This window comes from Eleutherodactylus coqui, chromosome 9, assembly GCF_035609145.1.
Source record: "Eleutherodactylus coqui strain aEleCoq1 chromosome 9, aEleCoq1.hap1, whole genome shotgun sequence".
Classification (NCBI taxonomy): domain Eukaryota; kingdom Metazoa; phylum Chordata; class Amphibia; order Anura; family Eleutherodactylidae; genus Eleutherodactylus; species Eleutherodactylus coqui.
The window spans coordinates 78148246-78163158 of NC_089845.1; the positions used below are offsets into that span (position 1 = coordinate 78148246).

Here is a 14913-nt window from a genome sequence, read left to right on the forward strand (position 1 = left end):
CTCCAGATTCTGGCACAATAGAACTGAGCATGCAAGAGAGATGTTCACTGATTGGATGAAGCTTCAAATAAAGCACAAGGGCAGCATAGAGAGCTGGGGTGCTGCTGTCAGCTGCTTAAAAGAGACCCAGAGGTGGTGAGAGGTGCTGCTGGAGCGAAGCAGTGAGAGCCGTCGAGTCTGCTAAAGGGAGCATCTGGAGACCGCTTGGGACAGGCATCTGGACTGCAACAAAGATTTCTGGAAACCATAGTAGAGGAGCATCTTGACTCTGGGTTAGCCTGGGCCAGAAGAAGTCATGACTTCCATGTTACGTACTGTAAGTTAAAGGGGTTGTCCCGCGCCGAAACGGGTTTTTTGTTTCAACCCCCCCCCCCCGTTCGTCGCGAGACAACCCCGATGCAGGGAGGTAAAGGAAGCTTACCGGAGCGCTTACCTTAATCCCCGCGCTCCAGTGACTTCAATACTTACCGCTGAAGATGGCCGCCGGGATCCTCTGTCTTCGTGGACCGCAGCTCTTCTGTGCGGTCCATTGCCGATTCCAGCCTCCTGATTGGCTGGAATCGGCACGTGACGGGGCGGAGCTACACGGAGCCTGCATTCTGCACGAGCGGCTCCATAGAAGATTGCAGAAGACCCGGACTGCGCAAGCGCGGCTAATTTGGCCATCGGAGGGCGAAAATTAGTCGGCTCCATGGGAACGAGGACGCTAGCAACGGAGCAGGTAAGTATAAAACTTTTTATAACTTCTGTATGGCTCATAATTAATGCACAATGTATATTACAAAGTGCATTATTATGGCCATACAGAAGTGTATAGACCCACTTGCTGCCGCGGGACAACCCCTTTAAGCTGGCCTTTGGGAATAGGTGTGCACGCCATTAGAGACCCAAGTAGTCAATCAACAGATCTATCGCGTAGGACTTCAAGTGTTCTAATTCTCACGATTAAGACCTGAGATAGGCCACAGGGAAGCAAGCTAACACAATGAAAGCATACTGTATCTGCTGGAGTTCTGACACTGTGCTTCTAATAGACTGTGCTGATGATAGTAAAGCATTAACCCCTTAAAGTACGGACTGTGTTTTATATTTCTGTTTAGCAGGATTGATCTTTTTACGCCATTCTTGATACGGTTTTCCACATTATTGTTATTTCATACTGCGTATAGAGTGGTAGAGTATTATTGATCCTAGTGTTTAGTTAGCTGTAGTGAGCATCAGGTAAATCTATGGAATATACAGTTATTTTTTGGTGTTATAACTTTACTCACTTTCATTTTTTTGTTTATAAATAAATATTGCATATTTTGTAACTCCTTCTGTTGCATCGTATCCAGAATCTGCGTCATAATATCACCACTACCCATGACGCTATATTGGTTCTTGAATGTGACGGCTAGATTTAATTTTATGAATCTAGTGTTTGAGTGGTATTGCAAGCCTTCACTTAGATGTTTATTAGCCATGCCTAACTATTTTGGGGGTTGTGGCAGAGATGGCCCCCAATTTGTTTGGGATTTTTGCTTTTAATGAGGACATGTTCTAAGTCGGTTTAGCTTTAAATAACTTACATGCTATTAACAGCATTTCTCTGCCTATAACTTATAAAACCATGTTCATGGATGTTTTTTTTATTTCCTAAGTTCAGGGTTTATGTATTTTAATGGAGTGGAATTTTAGGAACCGTTTCCCTTCTAGGGTGAATAGGCTGGACTGTCCAATTAATCTGTCTATTGGAAGTACTGTTTTCCTTAAGCATAACATATGTAGGCTTCCTATATGCAATCATATACTCATTTCAGATGGAAACTCTTATCTCCTTCTGGTCAAGGAATGATACTTTACACTGCCTCAAGGAAAATCAATTTAACATTTACTGCCAGCACTTTGAAAATTTAATCTTGCACATGAAACAGTTCCTTGCACAGGTATCTGAAGGAAATACAGAATCTAGCATCTGTTTTTGTAAGCAATGCTACTGAGTGCATCTAAATATAATATTGTACTGGGAGAATTCTGTATTAGTATTAAAATAAATGTACTAATACATTGCCTATATCCAGCGTTCTCATTATTACCTTTTCTCATTTATTTAGCAAGCGTTAACTCACATCAGAAAGACGCTCTTTGAACCTTGAACCGCCCTGGGCAGATAAGTCATGTGCCAAGTGGCAATTAGGAATCATTAGCACACTCATTTTTAACCTGTTCACTTCATATGCCTTAAATATCTCATGTAGACAGTCTAAAGAAAAAGTTATTGCAGGGGAAACATAATAAGGATAAGGTTGGTAATATGAAGCGCAGAAAAAGACCTACAGAACTCTATGACTTGGTTGTACCCGTTTCAGTAGCTGTAAAAGAAGTATGCTTGAAGCTCCCTGTAGAGCAGCCATGGCTTTTACTGTATCCCCCCACCTGTAGTTCACTGTCGGTCATTTGCATTACAGAGGCCATCTGTAAAATAAGTATAGAGTAGACTGGAAGGTAATGACTTGCCTTATGTGCATTAACAAGAGAAGTGTCTTACAATTCTTCAACTAAGTGATCTAACACATAGAATTCAATGGAGATGTGGGTTTCAGAAAGTTAGGAAAAATATGTTAGTTTTAATTTTAATTGCTTTATAAAAATAGCCAAGTGATGGAATATTCCTCCACAGCGCTACTTATTGAAATGGTACACTGACAACCCTACGAGTCAATATTCAACCTTTTAACAGACCTTGCGATATGGCCAGGGATATAGGCCAAGCCATAATATCCATGTACATACAGCCGTTTCCGGATTACTGCCCCTCATCAGTGTCCAGTAAGATTCTGACTGGCTAGGTGAGAGGCCATCAATGTGAGTCCTCAGCGGTAATGTTTTTCCTGGAACAGACTTCTCAGAATAGTAGATGGGTGTACCTGGGTCCCACTGGTTTCTGCCAATTCTGAGTTAATGGCATTGCTGGACATCTTTCAATTTCAAAGCAAAGTAAGCATGATGTGTCTTTCATCTGCTGCAGTAAGTTTCTTTGGCCAACCACTGCATCTACAGTCCTCAACGTTGCCTGTTTCTTTGTGTTTCTTCAAAAAAAACTTGAACAGCACATCTTGACACTCAAGGGAATTTTTGCCTTTAATGGGAAAACTTGGCTTCTACCTCGTATTTTTTTCCTTTTCTCTAGATCATAAATGGAGGAAAAAGAAGCTGAAATGGTTGGACATATGACTTTTTTCGGCCTAGCATACTATGCTATGTTATGTTACTATGTATCCTACAGTCAGCTTTGAAATCTAGGGAGAGAATAACTACCTTGTGTCTTGATGCTGTACTTAGTCTTGCCATGGTGTATGAACTGTGGAATAAAACTGTCTTCCATAACTTCACCTTTGGTAGCAATGTTTGGCTGTTTCTCGCTCAGTTTTAACCCTTTAGTGACGCTTTTTTTCCATTTTTCCATTTTTGTTTTTTCCTCCCCCCTTTTAAAAAATTGTAACTCCTTTATTCATCCATCACGTCGCTGTATGAGGGCTTGTTTTTTTGCGGGACAAGTAGCATTTTTCAATGGTACTATTTAATGTACCATATAATGTACTGAAAAACTTGAAAAAAAATTCTAAGGGGAGAAAAATAGGAAAAAAATTAATTCTGCCATCTTTCAGTGCGTCTTGTTTCTAGTTTTTTCTTGCTGATTCTTTTTTTTTTTTGCTGTACTACTTGTATTTTTTTTCAAAGATATTTAATTTTTTTTTATTTTCTCCCGGCCTCTTCTGCGTGCAATAGCTTTTTCATTTTTCCGTCAACACAGTTATGCAAGGACTCATTTTTTGCAAGACATCCCATAGTTTGCGTTGATACCATTTTGGAATACATATGACTTTTTGATCGCTTTCTATTGCATTTTTTTCTTGGAGACAGAGTGACCAAAAAAGCGCATTTCTGGTGTTCTTTATTTATTTTTTTGACGATGTTCATCATGCAAGGTAAATAATGCATTTATTTGTTAGATCAGAGTTTTATGGATGCAGCAATACAAAATTTGTATTTTTGTTTTATTATTTCGATTCTTTAATTATAAATATAGCAAAAGTTGTTTTTTTTACTTTTATTACTTTTTTTAATAATTAGTTAAACTTTGTTGATCATATTTTTCCTTTTTCTTTAGTTCCAGAAGGGGACAACAACGTGCGATACTTTGATCGTTCCTGCAGTATGATATAATGCCATAGAATTACATCATACTGCGATCGGGCAGGCAGTCTATCAAGCCACCCCATGGGTATGGCTTGATAGGCATTCCCCTTTCAGAAGGCCCCGGGCTGCCATGATACCCACAGTACGGGACCTCCGAACCTTCAGTTGGGGCATTTAAATAAAAGAATTGACAGTGGCATTTAAAGGGTTGACAGCTCCGATGAGCTGCGTGGCTTATCGGAGCTGTTGTCGCCAGGTGTCGGTTGTAAGAAACAGCTGGCAGCCGCAATATATGGAAGGAGATCACCCCACGATCTCCTTTCATAAATGTTCTGCAGCTGCAGGGCGTAAAAACATGATAGGCTGGTCACTAAGGGTTTAATCTCCTACACATATACTTCCCACTCACGCATAAATCCTTGTGAAGAATTTAACCCTCTATTGAAAGTGTCAAAAGTTGTTATAAATTTATATTCCCAAATTCTTCTATGGCTTTGTGACTTGAAATCGCCCTTCACTATCATAACTCAGATTTTCTATGCCATGTCCGTGACTCGAAAAGTGCTCGGCCACAGGTAATTCTGTTTTTCTCTGTTTAATTGTTTAACAATGAGATTCCATCCTTGCTTTAAGTTTTTGTCTTGTTTCTTCAACATAAAGCCCCTCAACAGGACATTTACTGCACATGATCAGGTACACAACATCAGATGTGGAACATGTGAATATCCCAGGGACCTCATAGTCCTGCTTTGTGTTGGGGATTTGTATCCTGTCCATGGTCAGTACATTTGAGCAGGTGTTGCAGCTCCTTACATTACAGGCATAAGTTTCTTTTTGTGTGTCAGAGGGCAATGCACTCCTGATTATAAAGTTACTCAAATTTGGAGGTTGTGTATAACATAGAAGGGGAGAGTCCGGGAATATGGTTTTTAGACAGTCATCCTTGTGTAGGGTATGATGGAGTTTCTTTGCAGTTTTCCTTAGTACCTCTAGCTGCGGATTGTGGGTCACTACTAGAGGTACACGATTGTTTCCTTCTTTCTCTGTGTATCAGAGTAGTTGATTTGTGGGTATCCTGGTGGCTCTGGTGATTTGGTCATCACTTGAGGTGGGATGGTAGCCCTGATTTAAAAATGTCCTTTTAAGATGGTACAAATGTTCCTTTCTGTTTGTTAGGATGTAGCAGATCTGGTTGTATGTGATGTAAGGTTGGGACATCGAAAACCGATATATCAAAATATCAATATATCGCTAATGCTTTGGCGATACCTTTCACCAATATTGTTATGTCCGATATATCGGTAACATCGATAGTTTAAGGCGATATAATATCGATTTTTGTAAGGAAGAAACGTGTCTTGCGGTCCGGTGACCAGATTTTCTTTCTTTACCTTCTGCCCTTTCCTTTGTGTTGGTACAGGATGTAGTTTTGCTCGCGGAACTAAGGAACTTATAAACAAGTTCTAGAAACTTTTGGAAAGTGTCAGGTGACTCTTTGTCACCAATAAGGTTTGCTCCAGGCAAAACGACTCTCAGAAAACGTGGGGTCTTAGGCCCCTTTTCCACAAGCGTTTGTTTATCGCGTTAGATGCAGGCTCTCAATGCTTGCGTCTAACACGATGGCTGTGGGCAATGCTCTCTAAATGAAAGCCTTGCACATGCAGATGGAGGGCTGCACTGAACGCACGAAGGTCGCGTCCAGAAAAGGAGACGCGGCATTTCGTGCGTCCAGCGGCTAACGCAAACGCACTACCCATAGAAAAGATAGGAGACCATCTAACGCAATTACTATTTGCGTTTGGGGCACTGCGTTCGCATTACCAGGACCTGCATTGTTTACAAGTTGCCATGGAGACCGTTGGTCCCTCAGCGGCAACTTGAAAAAATGCAGGGCACGCAGCCCCACAAACACACACACACAAATCATGCTCACATCCCATCAGGATGTGTTGCTTTATTAACCCTAGACCTGTTTTATTTTTATACATCATTTAAAAAAGTTGATATATCGAAATGTTGATAGCTTTCCACCGATATTTTACAATAATCGATAGTTTGTTCAGCGATGGTCGATACTATCGACTATAGATATTTTTGTGTCGATGTCTCAACCTTAATCTGATGGCCTGGCTGTAGACGATAGACTTTTTGATTTGTTTAGGATCGTCTGAGGTATGTGGCTGATCAATTGGTTTTCGGTATAGGAATGTCTGTATTTTTTGAAATTTTTATGGTGGTGTCTGAAACGTTGATTTCGGTATATGAGTAGCTTAATGTCAGGTTTATGGTGGGGTGGAATGCATTAAATCTCTCATGGAAGTTTATTAGTTCTTGTTCGGTGTTGGTCCAGATGATTATGATGTCATCAATGTAACAGACATAGGCCAGTGGTTTGCTGGAGCAGAAGGCCAGAAAGTCACTCTCCAGCTTTGCCATGAAAAGGTTGGCATATTGCAGTGCCACTTTACTGCCCATGGCGGTTCTGGTGAGTTGCAGGAATATCTCTTTACCAAAGGAGAAATAATTGTGTGTGAGGATGAACCTTGTGAGTTGTAACATGGATTCAGAGGCAACTCCATTGGCCTCAAGGTGTGCCTGGCAGGCGGTAAGTCCATTTTCATGTAGGATGTTGGAGCATAAGGACTCCACATTCATGGTGGCCAGGATTGCGCGATCGGGGAGAAAACCTACAGTTGATAGTTTGTTCAGTAGGTCCATGGTGTCTTGCAAGTAGCTGGTTGTGTTTCTCACCAGTGGTTTGAGGACTCCTTCTACCCATCCTGAGATTCCTTTAGTGAGGGTTCCCACACCTGAGATAATTGGCCTCCCTGAGTTGTCAGCTTTGTGTAGTTTTGGAAGCATGTAGAAAGTTCAAACCCTAGTCTTCTCTGGTATCAAGTCCAGACATTTTGTGAAGCCTGCAGACAGGCTTCTGATGACCCAGTCTGGTGTAGTATCTGGTGTCTGTCAACTGTCTGTCAGCTTCTTTTGTGTAGTCTTATGTGTTCATGAGGACTATAGCACCACCTTTATCTGCAGGCTTAATGGTGATCTCCTTGTTGCTCCTGAGTGCATAGATGGCCCTTCTTTCCTGCATATTGATATTAAAGGTTTCCCTTTCCTGCTTGTCCAGTATAGTAGATTGCACCACATGCCTAAAGGAGTCTATAAATTTCTCCAAAGTGGGGTTTCATCCAGGAGAGGGTGTCCAAATAGACTTCTTTTTGGCCCCAAGTTCCTCCTGTGTTTGAGTGCTTGAACGTCCTGTGTCCTCTTTGTCATGGAAGAACTCTTTCAGTCATTGTCTCCTGAAATATTCCTCCATGTCGCTACACAGCTCTGTTTTATCAAGTGTTTTGGTAGGACAGAATGAAAGTCCCCTGGAGAGGACACTGAGCTCCACATTACTGGGGTTGTGAGATGACAGATTGATAACACAGCTGATTTTACTTGTATCCATGTCCTGTTGGGTGTTCCTGACTGGTGTTTGGGTACAGGCCTATGTGGAATGGTGTGAAAATTAAATTTTTGCATTAGGTCCGCCAGTGTGTTTTAAAATGACTTTGCTGACATACTTAAAAATGAGTGTGTCACCACAGGTTACAATAGACTCCCAGCTATAATTTCACCCTACAATTCCAGTATGATTGTCAGATCATTATGAAGACTCTCAGCAATAGGCACAATATATTGAGACTACACCACAGTCCATTTAACTCTGATAGATCTGCATCCCAACTGAATGAATACATTGGAATGCAATACTTCGTAAGGTCGCAATTTTTGGGCAATTTTTTTAACACGGCAAAATGCCAGCATAAATACGGTCGAGTGAATGATCATTCAGTTCTAATTGGATCATGGGAATCTGAACGAATCGTTCCATGCTAAAGCACCTTTACCAGAAACTCATTTGCAGATGAAGATATTTTGTAATTGGGACTATTCTCTTATCAGTTATACACCATTCATTGTTAAATTAATTATAACCCTCAGCAGTTACCTAGTTACGTGGTTTCAGGACATTTCGTCCAATTTTTTTCGTCCAATCCAAATCTTGTTCAATCCATAGATTTTGTCCATTGCTTCCCTTGTCCACTAGGACATTTAGTCCAATTTCTTTCGTCACATCCACATTTCATCCAATGGCTTTCCTCGTCCAGTAAGACAGTTGACATTTCACCATTGATACTTTATGTCATACTTAAGAAAAGAGTTGTGTGCTCTCCTCTCGAACATATAGTCTATATGAAATCCCTGTCCGAAGGACAACTTCGGATGTCACCACTTCTTGATCTAATACTGTAGTAAAAAAGTTGTCATTTCAAAAACTTTTAACTGATCACATGACGGTGACATCATCACAGGTCCTGTAGTGCAAGCGCTGAAGGGCCTGTGATGACGTCAATTATACACAGACCGACAGAGAAATTGAGATTGGACGAATTGTCCGCCCAGACGAGTTTTTTCTTGGACAAACTTATGAAAGGACAAGAAATCTTGGACAAACTGCCCTCACACCGGTTACGTACTGTTAGTTTGCTTACACAATTTCCTGAACATGTGCAGATGGTGAATCCATCACTGCTTGCCACTGTATCCCCTCTATTGTTCTCATAGCTATACAATATATCTGAAAGTGCTGAAATTAATTAGTTTTTCATTTCTTCACAATATATCTGAAAGTATTGAAAAGTTTTGTTTAGCAGAACAAGAGTCACACTTACCTCCTTGATATAACCAATATGTGAAGTATGCTTCAAAGAAATTGTTCAGTTTTGTTAACTTTAAGAAAAGTCACAAGCATGTAATAACTTAAGGCATAAAACCTGCACCTACCCCCCACCCCTGGGTATCAAAAGCCTGTTTTTCAAGAAGAGCTTTAAAACACTCCACAAAGCTTTAGGTATTCAGACTAAAAAGAGCACAGTTCTAAAGTAGTTAAAGCCTTTCTCTCAGTCTGTAAAGCCGGGGCTCTTCATGGAGTACATTTGTCCTCAAGGTATGCTAAAGCTATTAGAGCTTTGCATTAATGCAAGAGCTGACATAATGATACCATAGCATAGGAATAGTGCACAAAGCGATATCACAATCTAGGAATGATACACACAGCCATATCACATCAATATAGAGATAATCCATGAATAAATGCCACATTACCGGAATAATGCACACTTTGATACCACATTATAAGGATAAAAAACATCATATTCTCACGGTAGAATGATAATACAGTGGCCCCTCGAGTTACAATTGCCTCAGGTTACAACATTTTTATTAATGGTCTTTTCTCGGCCATCGTAACTTGAAGTCAATCAGCAATGGCATTTCACTGGAAAAACAGTGTACAAAACTGGTGTTACTGCAGTTAATATACTGATTGGCTATCTAAAAGGCCAGCTTCACACGAAGGTATGCACAATTGCGCGCACTCGGCGTAGCGTATTTGCTCACTGAAGGAGGCTTTTTTACATGCTTATCAGCGTACTTTGACATGTTCATTTGCGCATTGGACACAAAGACGCACCAATTCAAATGTCTGATTTGTCTGATGAGTTCCAGATGTGTTCTTTTTCCTGCGGAATTACACAGTATTTCATGCACCTCCTTGCATATTGTGCACACACTTGCACACCCCGTATTGACTTAAATGGGGACTAGAGATGAGCGAGCACGCTCGTTTAAGGCTGATACTCGATCGAGCATCGGTCTTGTCGAGTAACTGATTACTCAACCGAGGACCATGCGGGGGGGGGGGGCATTGGGGGGGAGAGTAAGAGAGAGTGCTCGCTCATCTCTAATGGGGACCTTTGGTGCCCAAATATGCTAAAAAACAGAACACGTTCTATTTTTGTTCTTGCACAACCAGAATATGCATGCAAAATACAGAAATGTGCACAAACTAATGGGCTCTACTATCTGCGTATTGTATGTGCAATTATGAGCACAAATACACCTGGTTGAAGCCGACCATAGAACCTCTTGTACCTGTGCTGAGAAGAGTGGCTTCTATGAATGCAGGTTGAAGGATGCTCTGTGTTATTTTTCTAGAGCAGTCTGTATTCTGTACAGGACCCTGAAGAAGCTGCTGTACTCATCATAGAAAGTGATTTACAGCTTCTAGCAGCTCTTTCTGATTTTAGATGTAAAGACTTGCTGAAGGGCTCATGTCCACAGGCAGCTTTTTCACAGCATATTACGTGTGCATTGCACGGCTGTGTGATGCACAGTGAATGGGGTCAATGGACTTTCACTGATCCATGCACATGAGCGTGTAGACACTGCTTGTAGATACGCACGAGAAATAGATTGCAGCATGCTCTATTTCTCTGCATACCACACGGCGTGAGCCCTATATATTGGTATAGGCAGTATATGTAACTCTGTCCATATGCAATACATTGCGTATGGGCTTCGTTTTCATATGCAATTCCGCTATGAAACAGATTAGAGAATTAAAAAAGAAACACACTTGCAGCCGGTACTGTTGTATCTTGACACCACTGGAAGTGGTGTGTGTAGTCAAGAGTTAGGCTGTTTGACAGCCAGGTGATGCCCCCCGTGGTTGATTGGCTGCAAGCTGCCTTCTGCAAGGTCTTAGGAGTGTTGAAGGAGTTTGTGGTTGGATAAAGGGTTAGGGGTAGTTTAACAGTTTGGCGTACCTTATTATCAGTAAATGCTTTCATATAATGCTGGAAATGTACGACTAACTTTTAAACTACCCCCAACCCTAACCCTACTGTCCCCTACAGTGTGAACCCCTGCCAGCACGCCCACGCTGCCGATGCCAACACGCAGGACTGGCTGGAATTTCCCAACCCCACCCCACCCCAGTCAGTGTCAGCGCCGCTGTCCGTGCACTCCCGTCGGGAGGGCAGCCATGCCGTAGGTGAAAGTGATAATGGCAGCAGGGCTGCGAGGACTACTTTGCTGCTGCTGCTCCTCGTCAGCGTCCCTGTCGGCTTCTGAGCTGTGCTGGGTCACAGAGCCCAGTCGCCCTCCACAGTGTGTAGTGTGCTGCCAGCTCCCTGGCCGAAGTATCTTGCAGCCAATGGGGAGCTAGGGGCGTTCCGCCATCTAAGGGCTGTCAAACCCCTAGCTTCCGGTGGCTTCAAAATGCAACAGTACCCTTGCAGCCATACGCGGTCTCTGCCGGCAGACCCGCTAATTACAAATACTTGTAAAACGCAGGGAGACCCACAACATCTTACCAATATGGCCGTAGACATGTCTGTATAACTTATCTGCCTATTTTTCTATAATTTTATTTTTGCATTGACATTTGGAGTTTTTATAACCAATTACCAGTTTTTCCATAGAATTATGGTCTCAAATAACAATATTTACAATGGTCATCCCCGAACTAATTTAATTTGTAATATTAAAGACCACTGTATGCATAGTACAACAACATTTTAATGCCGCATGAAAGTTAATAAACACACCGATGCCACAGAACAGGTATATTATACAACTTGATGTCACCGCAGATGAACAGGGCACATAGTGAAATCCCAGTATGGCAATAATGCACATAAAGATGTCACAGCACATGAATAACACGCCAAGTGGTGGTATAATGCAGAGCTTGGACATACAGCGATCACACGGCTCCGGGATAATCTACAAATTGATGCTGCGACGAGGAAGACATTTGTCACAGTTAGTGGATAATGAATACAGTCATGTCAGGAATAATGCAAACAGTGATGTCAAAATACAGGACTACTGCTCCTTGTGGTTCCACATATAAAGTAATAATTACCCAGGATATTGTACAGAACAGGAAGAATGCCCAGAGCAATAGAAGACTACATGGATAATAAACAAATCAGTGGCAAAGTCATGTCAGAGAAAAAAATGCTAAAAAGCTGAATTCTATCATAGTAAGTAGAATAAGAAACACATAACACAAAGCTATTAGACATTCTGATTTCATAATAAAGGTTTATAAACACAAAAGAGTTACATTGTGAAGTTACAGTACAGAAATAGTCTATACAAGATGTCAGACAATAGAAACCAGCTCACCTATATACTCCTCCCCTTCCAGTTCAAGAACTTGTCGGACCAGCAGATTCATAGAGTAGAAAACATCCAGCTCACCAGAATGGAAATATAAAATGTAAGCTTTATTCACGTTACATGGCCTTTTTACAAAAAAGTCCAGTGAGTCCAATGTGTTTCAAGCACCCACAGTGCATCATGATGTTACTCAATCTTATCTACCATCATCCACAACCTTACCACCATGTGTAGCCCAGCCCCAACCCACCTCTGATTTCAACCTCTGATTGATTACAGATCATTTTTCTTCATCCTTTAAACATGTGTCCATCACACCCATCCTCAAAAAGCCACCCCTCAATTTTTCCTCCCTTTCCAGATACCCCCCCCCCCCCATTTTACTGCTCTTATTTGCATTAAAACTCTTTGAATAGCACGTCTACCTTTATTGGTCCTTCCAATTCTCATCCGACTCACAATTCGACCAACTGCAATCTGACTTCTGTCCCTACTACTCTACTGAAACTGCCCTAACCAAAGTTAATAACAATCTGCTGAATGTAAAAGTGCATGGTCCCAGAGGGTAACTCTAGACACAGGGCATATGTTGAAGAGCTGGGAGGGTAGAGTGGTCACTCGTCACGGTGGCACTTACCAGGCTCCCTCCCGCAGGGACACATGTAGCCTCGGCCAGAGCAGTGCTGGGCCTCTTCCGGACATACCTAGGAGAGGGATGGCCAATAAACATGGAAAACAGGATATAACTTTGTCACAGGTGACGTCACCGTTCCTTTACCCACCGGTATGACCCTTGGTGGTAATAAAGAAGCTTCAGACAGTGTTAAAGTACCTCAGACTCTGGGAAAGGTCAGGGCCTGACAAACCTTTACTTGGAACAAACTTTATCAGGGTACACTCAAGAATACAGTGGTGTAGGTAAACAGGAGGTTAGAGGTCAGGGAGGAAACTCAGGAGGAAACCGGTCCTACAGTCTCAGTTATCTGCTAGGAACCACTCCTGGCAGGGGAACTCTCCAGAGTAGGATAGGGGCAGGGTCACTTAACAGGCACTCTTGAAGTACGGTACCTCTGCACATTACTTCGCTTTCCATTCTCTCACTTTCTCAGTCTCTCTTTCTCTCTATCTGGCTCCTGGCATTGAGGTCCTCAGGATAACCGCTCTTCCTCTTCCATTCTTCACCACATGAGGGTTAAAGGTACCCCCATGTGGCTCTCTGCTGAAGACTCACTGTATCTCTGAGATTGATCTCTCTGATGAACTCAGAATCTTCCTGACTCACTACCACACCCAAATTAATCATACTTATGGACTACACAAATCACTTAACTAGTCAAATATTGATACATTTGCAGACATCTCCCAGTCTCATGCAAACATTAACCTCTCATTTGCTGCAGCTGTGCAATACAAATAACAAGAAACTAGACAGTTTGCACAGTGCATCTACACAAGAGACATTACATGTATGACATTTATGGAGGGGCCAGAAATAGATGTTCTGGGCCACTACAAAAGCCTTGAAACGTTAGGCCATTTTCCTCCACCTAGATCTATCCTCTGCTTTCGACATAGTTGATCCTCCCCTCCTATTATAAACTCCTTCCCTGGCATCACAAACTTGGCTCTGTCCTGGATCTCATTGTACCGCCCTGACTAAACATTTAGTGTATCCTGCTCACACACCAAATCATCCTCTCACCCTCTCTGTTGGTGTCCTCCAAGGCTCTATCCTCCTATACCTACTCTTATCTTTCTATGCCTTTGGCCTAGGACAGCTCATAGAATCCCATGGTTTTCAGCACAACCTTTATGCTGATGAGACTCAAATCTACATCTCTGGCCCAGAAGTTACCTTTTCAATATCCCAAATCTCAGAAAGGCTATTGGTGACATCCTCCTTCTTCTCTTCCACCTTTCTAAAACTCAACATGGAGAAAACTGAACTCATCATCTTTCCCCTATCTCACTTAACATTCCCTTATCAATCATTATTAATGGTTTCATACTTTCACCAGCCCACAAGTTCACTGTGTCAGTGTGACATTAAACTCTGCCACCTCCTTCAAACCTCCCACCTTCCTTCTTGCCGCCTCTAGCTGAAAGTCATTGCTTGGATATGACCTTTCATCCTGTCACAGGAAAAATGGACACAGGAATGTTGCAGCACAAGAATAATGCACACAATTATGTTACATTTCAGGTATAACAAACACAGCGATGCACGGTAAAGGTAATAAACAAAGTGATGTCGCAGCATACAATTATTCAAAAACACTGGTGTCATAAGAAAGAGAAAATGCACCCAGTACAAAAGTCATGCATAGTATATGGCTAAAAAACCCATTGATATCGCAGTACAGAAATAATACACAAAGTGATGTCATAACACGGTGGTGACGCATAATATCATTTCAAAGTAAATAGATAGCATTGATGTCACGGCAAAAGTTTAACTATTTACAACCATCTTAAATGGGGATTTCACCTCTTTTTGATAAGACATCTGAAAGTGGTGGTCTGAAAGCAGACAAACGCTTTAATGGTATAGCTGTAGTGCTTACCCGCCTTGACAATTATTTTACCTGTAGTCTCAAGTTTAACACTTCCCATGAGAGTTGTTTGAGGAATGAGGCCAAAATTAAATAATTCAGTACAGTTAAATATGTATGATGTCCACAGCTGCTATACAGTTTGGGGAATTTT

At 41.8% G+C, this 14913-nt stretch overlaps 1 long non-coding RNA gene across 2 annotated transcripts in view; it reads right to left on the reverse strand.

Annotated features, from left to right (window-relative positions):
• Positions 1 to 14133, reverse strand: part of LOC136578798 (uncharacterized) — a 72665-nt gene extending 58532 nt beyond the window's left edge. Inside the window, exons 1-4 of one of the 2 annotated variants that reach the window (XR_010786663.1) lie at positions 14063 to 14133; positions 12845 to 12911; positions 12214 to 12283; positions 11639 to 11818 (exon numbers count right to left, since the gene is read on the reverse strand). This is a non-coding gene — a long non-coding RNA (uncharacterized lncRNA). Of the gene's footprint in view, positions 1 to 11638; positions 11819 to 12213; positions 12284 to 12844; positions 12912 to 14062 lie in introns of those variants that run through there. The other variant, XR_010786662.1, reaches the window with a different exon arrangement.
• Between the last annotated feature and the right edge of the window lie 780 nt (positions 14134 to 14913).